Source organism: Cryptotermes secundus, unplaced genomic scaffold, assembly GCF_002891405.2.
Source record: "Cryptotermes secundus unplaced genomic scaffold, Csec_1.0 scaffold508, whole genome shotgun sequence".
NCBI classification, from domain to species: domain Eukaryota; kingdom Metazoa; phylum Arthropoda; class Insecta; order Blattodea; family Kalotermitidae; genus Cryptotermes; species Cryptotermes secundus.
The window spans coordinates 471,259-485,769 of record NW_019733326.1 but is presented as its reverse complement, the minus strand read 5'-3'; the positions used below and the strand labels follow the sequence as shown (position 1 = coordinate 485,769).

The window sequence follows — 14,511 nt, the reverse complement described above, 5'->3', positions numbered from 1 at the left end:
TAAATAACAGACTAAGTTATTTTCACCCTTCAACATTAAATTCATATGGTTCACCAGATCAGTAAAAAATGATAATTTCCAAAGCCACTCGGTATCTGATAAAAGTGGTTCGTGATGGGTTTTTTTTTCGGTAAGAAATATATCAATTTCATTCCTGAGCTGAAAGAAGCGCGAAAGAACTTTTCCACAGCTAAGCCATCGATATGCAGTATAATATGTCAGGTCAATAAGCTCGGAATCACATTTACCAGTACTCACTGGAAGATTAGTTCAATTGGCGCATTTTTGCACAATTCTTTCGCGGGCCGGATAAAATCACATCGCGGGCCGTAGTTTGGCTTAGACCACTACTGCCATCTATCCCTGTACAAAACTGGTCACTCATCTGCGCTCATCTGTACCAATCCCTACACTCCTACAGCTGCTTCCCCTCATTCCGCGCGTGTAAGAAGTTTAGTTCGTTTAGTTGGTCAAGGTTCGCTGTCAGAAGAAGGTGTGCAGCGTACAGTTTTAAGGGTTTGTGATTGTGATAGCATTTGATGAACTCCATACTTGTGGTGTTCTGAATTTTAAACAGCTCAAGGTAGGATTGTTTTATTAAGTGTTTCCTAGAGTATTATGTGTGTTAGAGCAAGGAGAAATATAGTGTAGATATGTATACACTGATGCATTTGTGTTCATGTTGTGAGTTGCACGTTTTTTGAGACATGTTTTGTATTGTTACTTCCGTTGTCGCGAGGAGAATTCAAGAGCGGATTGTATATCTGTGCTGTCCTCGCATCCTCGTTTCGGATAATGTGACAGCCATGGAGATGGAGTCGTTCTGAATAATACAAATCTGAAAGAATGGCAATTTTTATATATTATAGTACGGGATTTATATTCTGAACCTTCATGCTAGACGGTGAGGACCAAGAAAATGGCATCCTGCGAAATGTACCAATTATGAACAACCTTGAAGAGTTCCGTTTTCTGCTATATAACGCCGTTTATTCCGTTAACGTCACCTGACGCTTGAGAGGAACATATTACCTCCAGCAAGTAGAGCATGCTGCCTTCTTAATGCTGATTTCATGTTCATGACGACCGATGTGAGGACCTGAAATCCTACATGAACACCTTTCAGCGCATACTAATAGGACTCGTGTTTAAACGACGATTTTTAAATGAAGTAACTTCATTAGCAGTTTCTTTTACCAAAACTTTGGATGTTAAATTTGAAAGTGTAATCCTCATGTGTGCCGGTCACGGTAGCCGAGCGGTCTGAGGCATGCACTGTCTTCGCTGACTCGGAAGCCGAGCTCGTGGGTTCGAATCCCACTCAGGGCATGGATGTTTGTGTACATTTTTCTGTGTTTGTCTACAGGTAGAGGCCTTGCGACGAGCTGGTCACTCGCCCAAGGAGTCCTACCGTATGTGTAAGATGTAGAAAAACCGAAGTGAACGGAGAAGTTCATGGAGGTAGGCCTAGGCCCACCGGGACTGTAGTGCCAAGGAAAAAAAAATCCTCATGTGTAAGTTTTAAATTTCTGGGTTATTAAACTGCGTTATTAATAGCTTGACGATGTAGAGCGAGAGGTGGAGCGGTGGACGAATGAGGGATTCTAAAGAAAGCGGCTGTGTTCTAATCGAGGTACTGTTCCTGAATTTGCCTGAAGGGACTGAGGAAGACCACGAAAATCTCAATTAGGAACTCATCTGCTTCCGAAAATAAGTATAAATCGTTACTGCTGTTTGTCACAGAATGTCAGGCTGAATACCAGTTCTCGAAGTCGCCAAACTTTTCGTTCTCCTTCCCCTATGAAAGTACTGGATAGAATACAATTTTAGAACTTTTTCTGTTAAGCAAGGGAAGAAAGAAGTAACGTAAAGTTGTCCCTATGCCTAATTAATTAAGCACCATTTCATGAAGAGTTGTGAGGCAGTGGAGGTACAGCTTCAACATTCTTGACCTTGGCATTATATGTGAGTGGTCAGCTTCATGCTTTGGCCACTTTACCCCCAGGGAAATCGACCCTGGTACCCACTGGATAGGAGGCTGGGTGGGCCCCAGGCTCGATGTGGACGCTGTGGAGAAAAGTTTCTGTTCCCTTCCCCGGCTGTCCAGCCCGTAGTCGGTCGCTATACCGACTGAGCTATTCCGGTTCATGTTAAGTAGGGTTTGAGGATAAATTTACTGATTAACTTCGCCAGAGGACAGGATTTGAACACTCGAATTGAATTTTTTGAGAGTCGTAAGGCCGTGTGAGCTTAACATTCTGTTAAGAATGCAAAGCAATGTTCAGAACGTGCATAATAAAAATGTGAGCATTTGGAATGTATGTGTCTATCATTATTTTTGACATGACGCTATCTCCTTTTTTGGGGGGAGGGCGACTTAGATCACCAGAGGCTCACCTCACATAGAATAGACGGAACATCTTCATGAATCATGTAAAATATCTTGGTGTAATCTTCGAAAAGGTGATTATGTGGAGATTTCATATAGAAATGATCGAAGCCAAGACCTAGCGAACATGTATTGTAGCCTGTTTCCTCTTCAGAAGTTTGCGATTAAGCGTTAACATTAAACTAACTCTCCATGAAGCACTAATGCAGATTAGTAATGACTTACGCTTGTCCCCCATTGGAATTTTCGGCAGATACACAACTTTTGGAACTGCAGAGCTTGCAAAACCAGGGGCACACCAATCAGCGAGTTGCACATGGCTTTACAAGAACCGTACACTTATGATCACATGACGAAATTGTGAAGGCAACAAGCAGAAGTCGTACAAAATCATGAAATTGTAAATGTTCGCGACATCGGAAAGGTTGATGCCCGACACAGAAAATATAAGAGGCTTAAGCTCAACGGCGTTCAAGCGTACGACAGTTCAAATGATTATGCAGCCGTTGTAACATGAGCTACATAAGTTGGGGCATGATCTGATTTGCCAAGCATATACATACACGTGAANAGAACCGTACACTTATGATCACATGACGAAATTGTGAAGGCAACAAGCAGAAGTCGTACAAAATCATGAAATTGTAAATGTTCGCGACATCGGAAAGGTTGATGCCCGACACAGAAAATATAAGAGGCTTAAGCTCAACGGCGTTCAAGCGTACGACAGTTCAAATGATTAGGCAGCCGTTGTAACATAAGGTACATAAGTTTGGGCATGATCTGCTTTGCCAAGCATATACATACACGTGAAGCTGTATTAATTTTTTTTATTGCTAATGGGGTGGGACTAAGTCCCTTGTACTGCAGCCACTTCTGGCCTATTGTACCAGCCCCAGGTGAGGGTGATTGTGGAGCAATTGGTGGATTGAAGATTGGCAGGGGAAACCGAAGTACTCGGAAAGAATCTTCCCCAGCGCAACTTTGTTCACCACAAAACCTACTTGACCAGACCCGGGATCGAAGCCGGGCCACCGCGGTGGAAGCCAGCGACTAACAGCTTGAGCTATGGCTCGGCCTCGTGAAGTGAAGCTGTAAATAGTAATGTCCACAAGGAACCAGACTCTTCACAACTGAGTGAAATTGAATAAGTAGAATGCCGACATATAGATGACATGTACTGCTGAGTATGACCGCGGTAGACGACAGACCTGTCCTCTCGTCCCATACCAACAAAACCCGCAACTGTCTGACAGAAACAAAAATGTGTATTTGGGCTCCAAATGGGGCTTGACACCAAGAAAGACTGGCAGACTGATCTGCAGTCGTAACATAACTCTTTATATCGAACCGTTTCCACGCAACGGACAGTGTTTAAGAAGTCATGTCACAGTATATTTTTACGTACAATTTGCACTGCTACGTATTGAAACTATATGCAAGATAGGACATCAGATAGTCGCATCATCACATTTGTAATTGTTGACACACAGAAATATGTTTCATTGAGAAGTTTGTGATCTTCTTACAAAATTTCATGTGACTAGCTTCTGAATTAAATGTAGGTTTCGCGAGGCCGCCATAATATTTTGCATACTCCTACTTACAGAACCTGCCTTAACATAAGTTGCATGCATTTCTCCGAAAAATAGTCTTTTAACGTCTCTAAACCAGATTATGCATGTAGTATCCGTCTGTCTTTCGCTCTCTATCCATCAATCCATCCACCCATCGATCCATCTATGGCTCTACAACCCTTGTGGACCTTGGGCGATTTTTCAGAGTCGGTAGGACTCCTTGGATGGGGGATCAGCCCGACATAAGGCCGCTACCTACACACAGGACAACACAAACAGAATAAACGCTCACAGACATCCATGCCTCGAGTGGGATTCGAATCCACGACCCCAGTGTTCGAGCGGGCGAAGACTGTGCATGCCTTAGACCAGTGTTCCGCAACCTTTTTTTACTCGCGGCACACCATGAAGTATCCCTCAACACGGCACACCAAAATGTTATTCCTCTCAAAAACGCATGATATCAGACAATTAATATAAATACGTAACGTGATCAACTTATTACTATAATATATTGTTATTTTATTATCATTAAACTGAAATCGACTCGTGCCTTTATTAACAATTAATGAACTTCAATTCACTGTAGAGTGTAGAAAATACACTTCAGTTACTATTAAAGTAAATACAGTAATTCTACTCATACCTTCAATGTGATACTTGCGCCTGCGTAGCTGCACACAGGCGACTGATCCGTGGTGGAATCGTTGACAACGCAAGTCTCATTTCTTCATCGATGGATCTTTGATGTCTTAATTTCAGTTAACGTCGAGAAGTCCAGTTCACACAAATATGTAGTTGAAAATGACAATAATAACACATTAACTGCCATCTCGGAGATAGCCGGGTATCCACTCCTTATTGCCAACCAAAACGTATCCAAAGGCACTTCGAGAAGTTTTAGTTTCAATGTTCTGTCTGCTTTTAAATCTGCGAGTTCCTCTTGTGTATTAATCGGAAGATGTTCTGAATTCACAACAAATGGATACGAACCCAGTCGAAATCTTGTGCACTCTCTCCAAAATACTTACTGAATTTCTGCTGCAGCATTTCTAAATGTTCTTTAATTGTGTCCATCACCACTTTATTGTCGTCAGCAAGTGGCCATACAGTCGGGGACATCTCAAACGACCCATCTGTAATTCTCTAACTAGCAACCAAAATTTGCGAACTACTTCAGAGCACAGCTGTGATAGAACTGAAACAATTGTAAAACGCGGGATCTCTACTCTTCAAACGGAAGAAGTGACACTATACCGACTTATTTTTGAAATATTTATAATTTTAAATGAAGTCCAACAATCGGTGGGTGCATCGTTACAGGAAGAAAGTCATAAAGTTGAAGAAGCTCTAACTACTAACAAACAGGGGCAAATACCAAAACAGCGCTATAAAAGACAGGGAAACCCTTGCTAATCCCTGCAGTTTTAGGGAAAAGCACGTACACAGAACATGCGGCAAGCATATCAAAGAAGCTGCGTAGATGCGAGAAAAATAAAAATAAATCAATAATGAAAACTATGATATAACAACTGCTGTGAGTAAATAATTTACGTTTAATTTCTTAGAATACAACATTACTGTACATAAAAAATCACAGCATGTAATAAAGAATAAACAAGCATCATCTTATTTAATCAGTGCAGTGGCTGAGAATAAAATACAAGCATATGAAACACGGTAACTTGGATAAAAAAAAACGAATAAAATTCGACAGTTAATTTCTTAGAATAGGTAAAAGTTCGCGTCACACCTTTCACGTTGTGACGGCACACCAGTGTGCCGCGGCACACCGGTTGCGGAACACTGCCTTAAGAGTGTGCGGCCACTGCGATCGGCACATGTAACTACTAATATATAATGCATCCACTTCTGCTGTAAATCTTGTAATTTGTGTTAGGGAGTCGTTTTCCGGAGCTAGGATAGCTCAGTCGGTATATAGACGGACAGGGGGTTAAAGGTCCGGGTTCGATTCCAGGCAGTGCGAAATTTCTGTCTTGTCCACAGGGGCCAGACCGGTTCTTGGATGTACCAAGCTTCCTATCCAATGGTCAGCGGGGCTTTATCATCGTGGGTAAAGCGGCAAGTGCGTGAGGTTGGCCACTCTCCTCCATCCAGTGCGGAGGTCAAGAAAGGTGGAACTAAACCTCCATTTCCCTCATATGCCTTCACGACATAGTGCTTGACTAATTAAGGATAGGGATAACTTTGCTTTACCTTTAGGGGCTTGTTTCCAATCTCAGCCGTGACATCGAATCGCCCAGCAGAGATTTTGCAGATGCCAGGATAGTAGCTTGAAGTTTTGCCAGGACTGCCTTCCGTTTCATTATTTGCCATCAATCAGTTCATTTGACGGTACATGGTGTGAATTGCTGACCGCGTCATTAAATAAGCTTCAAATAAAAAATTTTATACAAATATTTTTCGTTATGGCGTGTATGCAGCGTAATATCTCTATATGGTGCTTTTGGCCGTCAGCACAACAAAGTTACAAAAATTAAGCCAATCTAATATCACAGTGTTTTTATTTAGTGCCTGCTGCAAGTTCCGATCCATATTTGGATCATCATTAGGCAGTATTCTTAAATACGTCACCCGATACTGAATTATCCTAATATGCTTAGAATTATTGGGTTTTTGATCCGAGATAGCGTCTGGCTAGTGGCTGGAGGACCGAGGGGTCGGAGTTCGAGTCCCGGTGGGGGCAAGAATTTTCATTTCTCAAAGTCGTCCACGCAGCCTCCTATCCTGTGGGTACCGGGGGTAAAGTGGCCGGGGCGTGAAGCTAACCACTCACCTCCAACTAGTGCTGAGATCAAGAAAACGTGGGTCTATACGTCCACTCCCCATACGTCTTCATGGCATAGTGCTTAATTAGTTAAGCACAGGGACAACTTTATCTTTTTCATTAGTGGTTTTTCAGACTTTGTTGTCCGATAGTCTATACTATGCATTGGTGTTAATGGACTTGGTTTGCTGCTAGGTTGGTAGCATAAATTTTTACCTCCCTTTCTGTCTTACTTCCACGACTGTGCATGCTTTATCACAGTTTTTATTGCAGATTTTCCTGTTGTCTCCCATCGACGTAGCCTGGTCTCGGGTATTTAAATAGCTGTAGTTTGACATGGATTGCTATTCAAAAGTGAGCGCTTAAGCGCTAACACAAAAATGAACCTCCACAAAGCTCTCATTGGATCTATGACGACTTATGCTTTGCCCTCCTGGGAATTCGTTGCAGACGCTCATCTAATGAAATTGTAGCACCCGGAAAACAAGGCACTCCGCACCATTGGCAGTTTTTCGAGGCACACACCGGTTCGCGATTTACACATGGCTTTTAAAATTCCGTACGTATACGATTATCAAACTCCGTGGTCTTAGTCCGCAAGCGAACTATACCGACCGAGCCAACTTTAGCGGATAGAGGGTGTCGCGTGGTCAGCGCAACGAATCACCACGGCCTTTAATCTTGGTTTTCTAGACCTTGAAATAGCTCCTCAGTTATCCTCACGGGGCTGAGTGGACCCCGTTCTAGATCCACTACTTCTCAGAAAATCTGGTAGCTCCAGTAATCGAACCCGGCCCTCTGGATCTGTACCCAGGAACTCTGGCCGCTAGACCACAGAGGCGGGCAACGTATATATAACAAAATTATGCAGGCAACAGGCAGAAGTCATACAAAATCACAATAACGAAAATGTTCGCAATACTGGACAAGGCGAAGCCCGACATAGAAAGTACCACGCATAAGAGGCTTAAACTTGGCGGCGGTCAAGCATAAGACCGTTCAAGTGACTTTACTGGCGTTGTAGCGGAAGCAACTAGAAATAGGGCATAATCTGCTGTATTGGGCCCGGACTTAACATAGGCCCTGTATATATTCTACATACCTTTATGAACACATTTAACATGTAAAATGTAAATGGCTTTTACATAATGGCAAATGACGTATTACTGCAGACAGTGACTCTGACAAAAGACAGACCGGTCCTTTCGTCAGAGAGGGCGATCCACAAAGACAAGACCGTGACTGTCAAGTAGTAATAAATATCTGGTCATGATAGACTGTCAGTCGCAATGTGACTTTGACTTTGACTTTGACTTGTCATAGATTGTCTAGTGACTGAGGTTAGCTCTTTCTAAAGGACCCAATACAGTAGGTGTTTCCCTCCTCACCTGAGGACGGAAACATATCTAGTTCCCGAAACGTTGTCTTTTTCTAGTTTCTAGAATACAGGACGATGGACAAAGTCCAAAAATCCAGTAATTCTGAGTGTTATACACCATCGTCAGAACCCATTAGAATCCACTTGCCCTAATTTATGTCTACGTCAGTGATGATTGTTAAAATGCCTGTCGTTACTATGTTACTTTCCGTGCTTCTTGTCATGTGTTGTAAAAGTAAAGTTGTCCCTGTGCTTAACTAATTAAGCACTACGCCCTCATGGCGTGTGGTGGAGTGGCTGTATGGATCCATATTTTGTTGACTTCGGCACTAATTGGAGGTGAGTGGTCAGCTTCACACCCCGGCCGCTTTACCCCCGGGGAAAGAGCCCCAGTACCCATTCGATATGAGGCTGGATGTGTGCCCCAGAGCCGGTCTGAACGACGTGGAGAAAATTCTTGACCCTACCAGGACTCGACCTCCGACCTCTCGGTCGTCCAGCCTTTAGCCAGTCGCTATACCGACTGCGCTATCCCGGCTCCTCTTGCCGCGTATTGCAGATGATATCTTCCGGGATTTGTTATGTTTCATATCTGGAAGTAAATAGCGTGTATTGGTATAATCGAAGTTTTGAGTTAAATGTATTCCTATTGCGTGGCGTGGGTGTTAACTATATATTAATTACATTTGCGAAGTAGAATATTTACGAATATAGTTTATTTCTTGAATATGTCGCCATGTAGTCTGGTAGACACTTTACCGACTGTTTCCATCTTCAGTTTCATAACTGAAGATGAAGGCAACACGTTCCTACACTGCGTCATATTCCACACGACAGTAATATTCGCAGTTACTACCGTGAGAACATAAATTCTCACATAAACATTCACGATTCTATGTATCACCGTCAATCAAGACCGGTGATTGAAGCATAACTGCGAAGAATATATCTATTTTGAAACTCTTACACTTTCCCGTGCTTTATCGGTGCTTAATTTACTTTAAAATGACTATCTTGTAGGATGCGACATGGAGCAGTTTGGTAGAAGTCCACTGTGATGTTCCTCCGCAATCTCAGTAGACTTCCACCAGACTGCACGGCGCCACATCCCAGAAGATGGTTCTGTTCATAGACACCGCAGTTACAACCTCAAGTCCAACATACTGTGCACGTCCGAAAGAATGAGGAGTCTCTCTCAAGTCTACCCGGTTCATATACAGCACAAGATTGGATTTTCCAATTGACCTAATTCTTCCAGCCGCACTATGGCCCTAAGGTCGACTCAGCCTCTAACAGAAATGAGTACCAGGAATCTTCCTGAGGTAAAGGGCGGCCGCCGCATAAGGCTGACAACCTTACCGCCATCTGTGAGCCGATTGTTCTAGAAAATGTGGGACCCTCGACGTCTCACAACCCTATGGGCTTCTACGGCCTGTTGCAGGGATAACTCTACATTTTCTTTACCTTATAAATTTCATTCTAAAGGGTTCTGGCGGTGGTATATAATACTCAAAATTACTGGATTTTCGGATTTTGTCCAGCGCCCAGTATTCTAAAATCTAGAAAACGTTTCGGAAACTTGATTTGTTTCCATCCTCAGGTAAGAGGTTGGGAGACACCTACTCTGTTGAGTACCTTATTAAGAGCTAACCTCAATCACTGTCCTCACTTGAGGACAGAAACGGATGCAGTTTCCGAAACGTTGTGTTTTCTAGTTTCTAGAACACCGGACGATGGACAAAGTCCGAAGAATCCAATGATTCTCTAGGTATGAATTGATTACCGCGTGCTTGAGGAGTCTGTCTCAAGCATGTCTGTCCATATGCATATGTAACACACACTTTCACTTCTGCCGCATGAAGAGGAAGCTGTTGTAAGAGAAAGTAAGGACACCAATGGGAAAAGTTCTACAGGCTAACTCGCGCATAACAGAAATTTCAGTACCGTATCCATTTTATGAAAATAACTGTGTTGTGGAACCAAAATTGAACATTTTGCTGGTCCTGTTTTGTAATTTGGATGCACTTCTCTCGTGTGGGAGGGTTTCTAATATCCTGACAGGGTTTTCTTTAGTTTCTCCCAGCGAATGTAGGATACCGTTTTAGGTCCTGGCCAAACTTAGCGGTGTAATAGTATTACTGTTTTGTTCTCGGGAAGCCCACAGTTCGAATATCGTCCTTGGAGAGCGGTGGCTGTGACTGATGTTTAGTGCGCTTCTTTAAGGTTCCTACGTGGAATTACCTCAGAAGCAGCTAAGGATTTGCAAGATGCGCATCATGTAGGTGGTGGTGGAGATACCAAGCAGAGATCTGCATGCTGCTTGCTTCACGCTGGTTTCTTGCTCGGCTTTCTCTTACACACTGAAACCTCGGTTGACTTTCAACGGACTGCACGTCGTTATATACTAAAAGCTGTAACGCTTCATTGCGATTACGGTATTAGGTAAGACGCCGTGTAGTCTGGCAGATATTTCGGAGGAGTTTGATTCCTCCGAAACGTTAAATATCTTCCAGACTACACGGCATCACATCCCAGAAAACAGCATTTCATTAGATTTGAGTTTCTCACAGCGACAACTGTGAAAATGGCTGACTTTTGGGATGTTACGCCGTGTAGTGTGGTAAATATTTTGGAGACAAATTCCGCCGAAAAGTTGTTACATATCTACCAGGCTACAAGGCATCACATGCGAAAAGACGGTAATCTTGTGATAGCTCTTATTCTTAGCATAAAGAATTGTGGTACCAGCTGTTTTTATATGGTTCCGTAACCTTTTTGGATACTTCATAGAAATAACGTTATTGCAAGTACACATTTGAAAACGAAATTTTGAGGAAAACATGCGCATGAAGTTGAGAATGGAAGCTAAACTACGTAGAAGGAGTTACGAGTACGTGTGCGCCGACAGGATTCCTTTGGGAAGGTGGGGGGACCGTAAACTTGGCTTAACTTACATTTAAGTCTTATAAGATTATTTCTACTGATCGCCCTAGATTATTCAGAGCATAAGAAAGACTAAAAAATATTGTAATATTATGTATATTGCACTATGCTATAAGTCGGAAGGTCGCGGGCTCGATTCCCGATGAGGTCATTGGATTTTTCGATTGACCCAGCCCTTCCATCCGCACTATGGCCCTGTGATCGACTCATTCTCTAACAGAAATGAGTACCAGGAATCTTCCTAGGGGTTAAAGATGCGGCCGGCGCGTAAAGCTGACAGCCTTACCGCCATATGTGAGCCGATTTTCTAGAGAAAATGTGGCAGTCTCGACGTCTTGTTACAGGTATAACTGTATATTTTTGCCGTTCATATATCTTATTTTGTTTTTCAGAATTCTAGGGAAATGGACAGAAACCCGGTCTACTCACCTTCCCTTGATGAACAATGCAATTGGTACTTCTCGTGTGGTACTGTTTTTTTGTTCCTTTACTTACTTTTGATTACGTTACTGAGGTATTTTCCCCTCCGATTGAAGTGTCATTGAGCATTTCATATAAATCCGTGACGATCTGTACTTATCGACTGTGTGCCTTGACCTCGAATTTTATGTACCAGCCAGTGCCAAGAGAATTGTTTAAAGTAGGCCATGACCGCTCCCTCCATGATGCACCGTGACTCACCGTTCGTTCATCTTCATGTTCGACTTGCTAAATTATCTAAGAGACAGGCAACAAGCTTGTATCATATTGTCACGTGCATTACTGACTACTAGACGGGGTTTGGATTGGATGTATGGATTTATTAACACCTTTTACAATCAACCCTTACTTACAAGCAATAAAGCGTTATCGTTAATTTACACAATTTACAGTTCACCGCTACACACTTACTAGGATTCTCAATCTTCACTGGTTGTACCCCGGTAACGGACTTAGAAGTCTCACTGTGACTAAACCTTCTAATGACACAGTGATTCTTCTTCAACTAAGAGTAGTTAATCGCTGTGAGAACCGCAAATCATCTAGGTAGGGGCTTATTTCTCTGCCATTAAGATGGAGCAAGACGCTTCTCCGAAACGCCTCTTTCCGCACGTCACTGCCAAAATAAATTATTTTCGTAGCTATAGCCGTGAGACCCTCAAATACATCTACTTTTCATCCTTAATCATTTCTTTAATCCCCTTTAGCCGTCTCCCTTCTGTTCTTCACCGATGACCCTTAGCATGGCTTCTTCAAGACTGCTGAACCTGCCAGTGTTATTTCCCTGTGCCTGGAGGTGGGACATTGTGAAGCTGCTGGCCAGCGGGTAGTTGCTGGGCTCACTGACCTCAGTTCCCGTTAAAACCGCACTTCTTCAAAAAGAATACTCGACGTCCTGATTTTCAGGCTGATCGGTCTCTTGAGCACAGCAAAACAACTCTTTGTTTTTGTCGATAAGTATATCGGAATCCCGGAGTACACTCTTGAGGTACCAGCGGTCTTAAGTAAATAATTCTAGTAAGAGGAACCTTGTTGAGAATCTGGCAGTCGCCCAGCTGGTTTATAAACTTCCCGCTTTTAAGGACATCAAACTTTATTATCATAGTTAGGAGAGGGCTCTGTCCTAACAAAAAAATTACTCATTATTAATCATATTTGGTAGGGCAGGTCATGTAGCACGAATGGGGGAGACGAGGAATGCGTATAGGATATTGGTGGGAAAGCCAGAAGGAAGGGGACCACAAGGAAGACCAAGGCGTAGATGGGTGGACAATAGTAGAATGGATCTTAGAGAGATAGGATGGGATGGTTTGGATTGGATAGATCTGGCTCAGGATAGGGACCAGTGGAGGGCTCTTGTGAACACGGTGATGACTCTTCGGCTTCCATAAAATGCTGGGAAATTCTAGAGTAGCTGCAGAATTGGCGGCTCCTCAAGAAGGGCTCAGCTCCATGAGTAAGTAATCATATTTGGTAAAGAGGACAAATTACGAAGCCCCTCGTTATGTAATTTTCTCCATCCTCCAGTTTCTTTTTCTTGGGTCCAACGAAGCAAATTATGGCGAAAACAATGTAATCATTATACAGGTAAATTTATACCTGAAACAGGCCGTGGAGGCCCATAGAATTGAGACGTCGAGGCTCCCGCATTTCCTCGACAATCGGCTCACAGATGGTGGTGAGGTTGTCAGCCTTACGCGCCGGCTGCCTTTTACCCCCAGGAAGATTCCTGGTACTCATTTCTGTTAGAGGCGGAGTCGACCCCAGAGCCATACGGCGGCTGGAAGGGTTAGGTCAATTGAAAAATTCATTGGCCTCATCGGGAATCGAACCCACAACCTTCCGGCTTGTAGTGCCTCAACCAACTACACAACCGCTTGTCGCCTTTTAGCGTGGATGTTCAATGTTTAATCGTCAAGGAGTCTAGTAAAGTGAGTAGATCGATTAGAAGCAAAACTCATCTCCGTTGTAGCTCAGTCAGTATAGTGTCCAGGTTACGAGCAGAACTACCGAGGAATCGCCAGAGAGCCAGACCACAGCGTCCAGACCGACTGTGGGGCCCACCCAGCCTCCTATCCAGTGGATGCGCGGGACTGTGTGCCCGGGGGTGTCGCCGATTGTTTAAGGACATAGGTGGATATCCGTATCGGATACAGGTTGGACAACGCTTGACAGAATCAGATATGCGAGCCAGGATGGTGTATTGTGGAACATTTTTGGCCGTTGTTTACGAGTATCCAGATTTCTTGAGGAATGTGTGGTTCTCCGACGAAAGTCACATTCACTCCGACGGCTACATCAATCGCCAGACAATTCAGTTCCTTGGTTTTGAGCGGCCAGATGTTATCGTCCAGAAACCGCTAGGTCCTTATTTCATTGAGGATGAGGAAGGCAATGCTCTTACCGAACGTAAGAAGGCTACAAGGACACGGTGATCGGACCATTTCTTCAGGTTTTGAGAAGGTTCTATCATGCAAGGGGCCTTCACATGAATAGACAGTGGTATTAACAGGACGGGGCGACCAGCCATACCGCTCGAGAATCTCTAGCCATGCTGCAGGAAAACTTTCTAGGATGAATCATTTCACGTGGTACTGATTTCCTATTCCCCTGATCTTACACCACCTGATGCCTACTTGCGGGAATGTTAAAGGAGAGTGTGTTCAACTGTGAAGATCCGCCAAGAACTGTACCCCCGATCTTACACCACTTGATGCCTACTTGTGGGAATGTTAAAGGAGAGTGTGTTCAACTGTGAAGATCCACCAAGAACTGTACCCCCGATCTTACACCACCTGATGCCTACTTGTGGGAATGTTAAAGGAGACTGTGTTGAACTGTGAAGATCCGCCAAGAACTGTACCCCCGATCTTACACCACCTGATGCCTACTTGTGGGAATGTTGAAGGAGAGTGTGCTCAACTGTGAAGATCCGCCAAGAACCGTTCCTCCGATC

At 43.5% G+C, this 14,511-nt stretch overlaps 1 protein-coding gene across 3 annotated transcripts in view; it reads left to right on the top strand.

Annotated features, from left to right (window-relative positions):
• The first annotated feature begins 431 nt into the window (after positions 1-431).
• LOC111868014 (CD109 antigen) overlaps positions 432-14,511 on the top strand; it is a 126,988-nt gene continuing 112,908 nt past the window's right edge. For 2 of the 3 annotated variants that reach the window (XM_023858351.2, XM_023858349.2), the window contains exon 1: positions 432-583. The gene's annotated coding sequence lies outside the window, so the exon portion shown is untranslated. The remainder of the gene's footprint in view (positions 584-14,511) is intronic. The other variant, XM_023858352.2, reaches the window with a different exon arrangement.